This window comes from Dromaius novaehollandiae, chromosome 1 (genome assembly GCF_036370855.1).
Source record: "Dromaius novaehollandiae isolate bDroNov1 chromosome 1, bDroNov1.hap1, whole genome shotgun sequence".
NCBI classification, from domain to species: Eukaryota; Metazoa; Chordata; class Aves; order Casuariiformes; family Dromaiidae; genus Dromaius; species Dromaius novaehollandiae.
Window position 1 is genome coordinate 140,888,305 of NC_088098.1, and position 8,800 is coordinate 140,897,104.

General features: G+C 37.6%; 1 long non-coding RNA gene across 12 annotated transcripts in view; it reads right to left on the reverse strand.

The window, feature by feature from the left end:
• LOC112989574 (uncharacterized) overlaps window positions 1-8,800 on the reverse strand; it is a 76,061-nt gene extending 67,261 nt beyond the window's left edge. For 10 of the 12 annotated variants that reach the window (XR_010385830.1, XR_010385824.1, XR_010385822.1 and 7 more), the window contains exons 1-2: window positions 8,684-8,798; window positions 690-736 (exon numbers count right to left, since the gene is read on the reverse strand). This is a non-coding gene — a long non-coding RNA (uncharacterized LOC112989574). Of the gene's footprint in view, window positions 1-689; window positions 737-8,683 lie in introns of all 12 variants that reach the window. The other 2 variants (XR_010385825.1, XR_010385828.1) reach the window with 2 other exon arrangements.

Sequence of the window (8,800 nt, forward strand, 5' to 3'; positions counted from 1 at the left end):
TTTTAATTCTGAATCAGTAGCTACAAAGAATTAATGAGGTTTAACTAATCTACTTCATTAGTCATATTCCACCATTAACTAATTTTCCTAACTGTCCCTACATTGACAAATGCTTAACACAGACTATGAAATTGATAGAAAGCCTTTTTCAAAAAATAAAGTGGCAATTTGCTTAATTAGGCACAGAGAAACAAATGCTGTTACAAGCAAGTTTCTACCAGGAAACATTATATTTAGAAATTTCACATGCAAAATGTACTGGATACATGGGAAGGATTTATAAATGGATATGATGTAAGGATGCTCATTACATTTTCAGCTGTACATGCTTTCATTTGGTTTAATGTGTGAAAAATAAGGAAGACGAGATAAACAATGAGAAGGTGAGATAAAGGGTCAAAGGAGAACAGATGGCAAGATGGAAAAGCAGACAAAAAAGATGAATTATGGTAACTGCCTATCCAAATACTGATCTGCATATTATACAATTCAGGGAAGTTATCAAAAGTACAAAGACTTTAAAATGCTATTGCAATTATATAAATCCACATAAAAACTCTTTTTGCAGAGGAGGGTACAGAACAAGAAATAAAAGGTAATTTCAGAGAAAATCACTGGCAAAAATTTAATGACTTATTAATCTGGTAGAGTTTAAATATTAGGAAATGTGCAGGAAGCAAAGCACTTACCTAGCTACTTGGGTGTTGAACTGGAACTGCAAAGGAATAGAAGAAGCCTACACATCAAAAGAAATGATTATAAGCTGCCATTGTTTACAAATACACCTCTTCTCATGCTTACACTGAGACTCATTTATTCATATTCAATAAAAGAAACAACAAAGCAACATCTACAGAAGGGTTTTCAGAGGAAGTGGTAAAGAAGAGTATGGGCAAGTCAGCTGTGAATCTGAAAAGGGACATCCACACAGGTATTGGGCTTCTGGACAGTTAATTCATCTCACCTCAGAACTTCAGATGATGGCGGACTTGGCATTTGGCAGCAGAATGAGCCTACTTCATTGCCAAGACAGAGATTCATTTTGCCAAATTTCAGACATTTACTTCTGAGGAGGTTTTCTTAGATATCAATGTCAATACAGAAAAATAAGGAGTTTTAGAGAAACTATTTTCAGTGAAGAGAAACAGACTTTTTTAGAAAGGAATATTGTCTTTGGGATGAAATGAATTCCTTTCTAAAAACATGTTTCTCTTCACTGACCATTAAGGCAGCTTAGAATGACTAGCTCAAATATCTATGTCTAGAACGTAGCCTACGCCTGTTTTACTCAGATGAATCCCACCCAAGATACCAAGAAACAAAGAGAGGAAATGTAAAAAAGTCTGGTTATATGAAAAAAAAATCTTATTTTTTTTAGGTAAGCATTTATTAAAGATGCAACTTCTAATATCAAACAACATGCATAACTTTGGGTTACTTTTATACTTTGGGGTATATGAAAAAAATCCTCATTTTGGGGAGATTAGAGACCACTGGGGAGATTAGATACCAAGACTGCTTCTAGATTGCCTGACAAAAATCTTCATTGTCACTTATGTCTTTGGTTTCAGCTACAGTAAAAACAAACAAAACAAAACAAAACAAAGTCACTACCCCTGTTATGACTGCTGTTAATTTCAGAAAATATTACTATGTTTTGTCTAACATAAGACTCCCAGAATTTTTTTTAAAGACAATTTGTAACATATGACAAATATCTGCTTTGCATTTGTAGATTTATTATCATTTCTTGGGTGTTCCCCCACCACCCCAAAATAATCCTCTGACAATAATGAACATATCTTTTTTATTATTTTTATTTAGAAAAGATTTGCATTTCTGCTGATTTCTGGTGGACTCCCTGGCCAAATTAATGGTACTATTGGACTGGAAACTCAAAAAGGTAAATGCACTTGTGGTGTACTGCCACGCTGATCTACGAAGTCAGACTAGACAAACAGCAGCACCATCTGCTGTTTAGACTGTAATCTCAGAAACTCCTGAAAGCTGGAACAAGGTACATTATGTATGGTTTACAGTAGAAAATCCACACAAAGAATCACTTTCTGTAACTGATACACCGTGCCTTAAAATATTAAGTTTAAAAGCAAAATTAAAAACAGACAGCTGAGATGTCTGTCATCCATTTCTGCATCATTTTTTCATGCAAATTATTCCAATAATGGAAATAAGAACTCTAAAAACATTTTTAAATTAAGCAAATAAACTGGAAAGCCAACTGCTTTTACAATCAAATGGTTCTTTGATTTGTTACATGATTTTGGAATGTATCAACGCATCATATATCTATATATATGTATATGTTTGCACACACACAGCATGAAATGGACCAGCAGACTGATTTGTATTCACAAAATTTATGACCTGATGCAGACAAGTCCTGAAAATTGTGTCATTTTTCAGATTAATAGCTAAAGGAACCCTAATGTGTTAGCAGATCTTATTTGAAGGAAATGTTTGTAGTGATATTTTTAATAAGGTACTCAGGAACAGCTCTTACTTTGGAGGTAGTGGGTTCCATCCCCACAAGAACTTTATAACCCCCCAGTAAAAGCTTTGAGTCTCATTTCATTCTTACGTTAAACAGAGGGGCATGGCACACACCAGCATGGAGTATGACACCCTGGATGTCAGAAGCAGAGGTGCACTGGGCCCCTGCACTGGCCCTCAGTGGGGATTTCCCTGGCTATGCTCTCCCCTGCCCCAGGCTGAGTGTGAAAACTAGCCCATAAGAGAAAGTTATTAGGTCCTTCAGAAAGCAATGAAAGCAATGACCTTTTTTTTTTTTTTTTGGGGGGGGGGGGAGGGTGCCTTAAATCACATATCAGCTAGTTTTCCCATGGTTTGTATTTTAGCTTACTTATAGCCGTATCACTGCTGCTTAAATCAAGTAGAAGCTGGTCAGCCTGCAAGTTATATCATATAAAGTATGTTACATTGGATATGCCTAAACTTGATCAAATTAATTCATGCTTGGAGTGAACTGGTAAGGTTCAACAAATCTAACCATTTGAAAGTGTTAGTTAATAATAAATCAATGTATTCTAGCACAATACTTAAAAAATATTTTGCTTTATAGAAACATTCTTGGGAAAAGTGCCCATGCATATGTTTAGAAGCTTTAGCTCAATCAGCCAACTACTTAAGAAACTCAGAAAAGACCAGAGAAATAGATAATCTGGCTGATATTATTCTACCTGTTTACTCAGGGAGGCTGAGAGTGTTAGCCTTCTGCCTGGAATGATTTTCTTGGCTAAAAACAAATAAATAGGACAGCTGTCTCACACTTTTTTTTTTCTTTCTGATTGCATCTGAGATGGCAGATCACAAGGCTGCGTCTGTAAAACATTTGTTCAATGGACTTCCGGCAACCTATGATCCATCTTTCCAAACTCTGTCTTCGGGACAACTCCTACATTTGTTCCTTCTGCGAACTTTATCTCCTGTAACCCATCCCTCTTTGTGTCACTTTGTTTGGACAGTTTACCTGTGCACAGAGACTCTGCAAGCAGGATATACACAGCTAAAAGTATAAAGCAAATATTCATTAGCTATCATACATACAATAGCTACCATACATACAAGCTACTAGGCTAAGCTTTAACATGCTCACTGCTCCTTATAAGATGCCCAAAGATACTTTGCTAGCCAGGCAGTCAGTCAGGAGAACAACGGTCAGCTCCTGGAATGGAGCCTCAGTGCTGCCAAACGGCCATCTTCTGCCACCCTGTATTTTTTTTTTTTTTAATTTTATACTTATCCATGTTGGTGTTTCTTCCTTGTCTTAGTTCTTAGCTCTGTCTGCAGTTTTACTGTTCTTATCTCACATGGTAAGAAACCTTTCCTACCTCACCCTCTACACTTTCTGACATTTTTCTTTACAACTTAGGTATTTCCTCAGAAGTCCAAGCCATGGTTATCTAGCTGTGCAGTATCAGAGATGGGCCTTGGACCCCTGGAGCAGAGAGTTAGAGAGAGAGGCAGTTTCATTCTCTTCCAGCACGTGAGATGACTGTGACACAGGATGTAAGGATTAGATGGCTAAGATTTAGGATAGGTAGCTACCATACAGACCCATAGGTTTGAATGTCAGCTACTCAACAGTAACTTTCTATGTGCTCTGGCCTACCCACAAATGAAAAGCTCATCCTTTTCCCTGTGATACACCATTAGATGTTTCTGCAAATCCTGGTACATTGCAATAAATCATTATTTTTTATTGAATTTTAGTTAGTTTTCAATCCATGTATCAGCATTTGGATCCAGGACAATTTGAATTAATGTTGCAAAATGCTGCACTAAATCCTTCAATGACATCTGTCCAAAATCAGGATCTTATATCCTCTCCATGAAAATACAGAGCTCATAAGAAAGAGACATTCAGTAGCAGACATATTTTTAAAATATATATACTTCTGAATAATATGCATCACATTTCTGTCATCAAAAAAAGACTTTCCAGGTAACTTTTACTCTTATTTTCCTTATACGCCTTCTCATTTTCTATATAAGAATCAATCTGTGAAATAAGAATTCACAGTCTTACTGGCAAAGACACATCACAGAAATCTTGGGACTAACCAACTTAATCATGCTGACCAAAACTGTAACAAAGATAGAGTCATATTACCAAAAACCTCCTTTTGCTGCTGTGGCTAGCCTTTCCAGGCAACTGATTTTACATACCTCCAATTAAGCTGTATCTTAACTACTTCAGTGCTTCAAAATACCTGTTTTGGCAAACATCATATTGCAAAGTTATTTAAATTATTATGCAATCTATGTTAGTGTTGGTTTTTTTTTTTGGGGGGGGTGCATTTTCTTCTTAAGAAAATGGCAAAGAACTATGACTGACTATAAATGAACAAAGACTAAAAGATCTATGTCACGCTATACAATGCTGAATATGGACAAATTTATCTAAATATTAGCACACAGCAGGCAAAAGCTTTGACATTTTAAGGATAGGGGTCTGATCTACCCTGATCTCTAGCAAAAGAGAAGGGATGGGCCAGAGATACAGAGCTGAAGAACCAGCCTTATTTGCACTTGCTGCTAAAAGGACAAAAGAGAGATGAGTGACAGCTGCAGAGAGACAGACAGACAGACATACTCCATCTCCCTAACAGTATACTGTCTTCAGCAATTATTTGCTTTGCCTACACTTGGACCTAGCCCTGATTACACATTTTATTATCACCAAAACAGAAACCTTAATCTATATTAGTATTTTTCCAGTGTATGAATAGACCAGACACAGTGCAGAAGGAACAAGAGGCTAGCTACTATACTTTAACACATCTGAAAGGATGAGCATTCAAAGGTTGTTCCTCTTGCCATTTTTGTGCCTTTCCTACCTGCCAAAGCTGTCAACTAAAGTATCAATTTAGATGGAAGTGTGGTCTTAACAACATGAATGCATACTACACATCAGAACAGGAATCCTCGGTCTATAATTAAAGCTAGATTTTTTTTTATACAATTAAGGCTTATCAGGCTTTGTTGTCTACAAGCTCAATCTGTAAGTACGGGGAGACCAGAGCAGGGTGATGGAAAGAGAAGGCAGTAACTCTGCCGTAAGAGGGTTTGGCTACTGTGTGCACTTCAGTAGCCAGAAGACAATCCCAGATCTCCATGTTTTGCAACTCCTTTTCCTTTACTGTGCATTTGGGCTGCAAACCAGTTGCTATTGCTGCTGCTTCCTCTTCCTGTCCACACAAAATATCTGCAGTGAATTTCAATGTGAATAAATTCCCAACCAACCAAAAAACCTCTGCTTTTGTAAAGTATTAAAGGATTATTCTTTATAAATACACAGAAAATTCAGAAAAAATAGAGCTTTATGCACAAATGTTTTAGTATAACTTCCATCAGTTCCATGGAATTTGTTCCTCTGTTTCATTGTAAACTGAAATTTACTTCCAGTGGAGAGTCACTTTGTTTTCTTCACTTCTGTAAGAAAGCTGAATGCAGAACTTTCTAATTTTGCAGGGAAATATAGGCAACCCTATATGCAGGCTATTCAATGCAGCAATTTTTCTTTGGGGATGGGCTTATTTTCTAACTGCATGTGTACAAAAAACAGGTTTAATAAAACGTTGTGGTAAACAATGACTTAAAGGAAATCAGCGTTTATCTATGACTACAGTTGTGTTAACATAGTAAAATAAGAAGTTCCTTTGTTTCTGAAATACTTGCCATTTTAAAATTCCCTTCCTGAGCAGGGAGAGCAATAAAATATTTTATTGAATCAGATGAAGTGACATCTGGTATTGCTAATCATGGTAATCATTTAAATTAACAAAAGAATGGGATAAAAGCCAGGAGTAACAGCCACATGAAAAGGGTAGAGAGAACGGGAAGAGAAATGGGGAGTCGATTAGTGGATGGTGTACTCAGGTCTACGTTCTTCTTTCTCGTGTCTAGTTTTTACGGACCACCAATTGTGAGAAAGTGTCAGAGGTCCAATCTTTATGTTCCCGTGAAAACTGGGCCTGAACTCTCAGATATTTCTGCATTGCTCTAATGAGAAGCATACCTCAGGATTATGCCACTGATGATTAATTTATTTCTCTTCTTCCTTCCTTAGAAACAAGATTTTAACTTACAGACTTAGCACTACCTGTGATACAGAAAAAAATCCAAGGCAAGCTATAAGACTCAAAGTAAGCAATTCCAAAGTCGTACTAAATAAAAAGATGCCTATAACACTTCCAGAAATATTTTGTAAACATAAACATTCATAACTCACTAGCATGAGTCACATTTAATATTTCTTTTCCTTACACTGACAAGCAGTATGTACATCAGTCTTCCAGTGCTCAAATACACAGATGTACATTTGGTGTTCTCATTTCTAACCATCTTTAAGTTGCTGATGGCATACATACATACATAATAAAAGTGAATTTTCCTGTGATTTGTCTTTTAAATACAGCATTTGTCTTCAAAACTAATTTACGCTAATTTATGATTCATAATAGGTCAGCAGGTGCAGTTCTATGTTATGATACAATAGGCTTTGCAGCTTCTATACAAGGAAATATATTTTGCATGATTCTATGTAGAAATTATCCTACAAATTTTTATTCACGTATTTTCTACCTTAGGATACCACCATTACAAACTTATGAATATTTGTAAGATGTTAGGGTGAAATTAATTAATGAAAAACATACATAATTTTTATCTGTATCTTCCATTTCTCACAGGCATGTCTGATAAGCAGTAAGTTAAAAGTCAAAGACCCCGCAAATGCCCAAATTTCGAAAGTAAAGGTGGATATTCTTTAATTCTACACTGTCTGAAACAAACTGAAGCACAAATTAATACTTTATTATTATTTATTAAACAAGCACTTTAATGTAAGGGTAGGAAATTTAATAGTTGAAAAGAGGGCCAAATAAAACTGGATAAAGCTTCTCAACTTGTTTTCAGCATTCCTCTCCAACAGGCATTTGCCTTGTTTCAGAACACTTGTTCACCTTAAAACTGTGTGTAATTTTCAAGTGTTCCCCAGCCACTTCCAATGTTTTAGTGCCTATGCTTTTAGGTCTAAACTGTTAAAAAAGCAGCTCCTTTGAGACACGACACAGAATATTTTACAAAGAAATTGCATATATTTATAACCTTCAGAAAATAACAAGACACTACATGTGTTTTAATTGTGTTATTGCATTTTTCTGTAAGTAACAGTAATGATTTCTACCCATGAAGCCAATTTTTTTAAAATTGCCAAAACTAATCAATTCCATTTTACATACTAGAAACTAAAATCCATTAATCACATTTTACAAATTGGAAACCAAATTTCAGAAAGATAGAGGCCAAATGTAGCATTTAAAATGCTATAACCAATCTCACCAGTGTAGCTTTAGTAAACTAATACTGTATTTTACTAGACCCATGTGCAGTCCATTGCAATGAGCACAACCCAGGTTCCCCTAAGGCACCCCTGAAATGACACAGCTCCTTATCTTATATTGCTGTTTACGTACTTTATGATAACTGAATTGGAACAGAGGTGCACTAGAAGAATCATGTCTCATATGGTCTTTTCAACTCTGTATTACTGGCTCTGACTTAGCTCAGATCAGCAATGGCTGAAAACTGATTCTGTACAGTGAATTGTTGCAATAAGATGATCTCCATTACTAGACTTCCAAAAGGAGCACCTACCACTGAACATCAAAGCTGGGATTCATCTTGCCAACTTTTAGTGTCGGCACACTGGGTGTCTTATGTAAGCAAGCTGTGCTGAAATCCTTCTTGATCTTGGGACAGACAACCACAGAAAGCAATTCAGCCCAGGAAAGATGCCTGATGTCACAGCTGCACACCCACTTTAAACAGCCACAAGCTAGCCGGCTGGTTTTCCCCACAAAAATAGTTGCACCCCCTTGTATCCCAAACCTGTGCCCACCCCTTCCAGGTACCAAGTGCAGAGGTCACACAGGCGAAAGAGGCTAATAAGCTACTATATTTTTCCGCCCTGAGGTCGCTCTTTCTGCCTCAAACCCCTAGGTAGCGCTGGCTGCCTTGAGAAACTCCCCTCCGAGGCCAGGCCAGACACTCATCTGCCCAGCGAAACGGGGCCGCCGCAACTCATCTCGCGACCAGCCCCTAAGGGCCGCCGCGCCCGGCGGGGCAGCGCCCGGCGTACCTCAACGGCCGCAACGGTTGCTCCTGACCCCCACGCGGCGACCAGGGCCGCCCCCGGCTGCGCACGCGCGAAGGCGCCCTCTTGCCGCGGTCCCGCCGCGGGAGCGCGGCAGAGGCG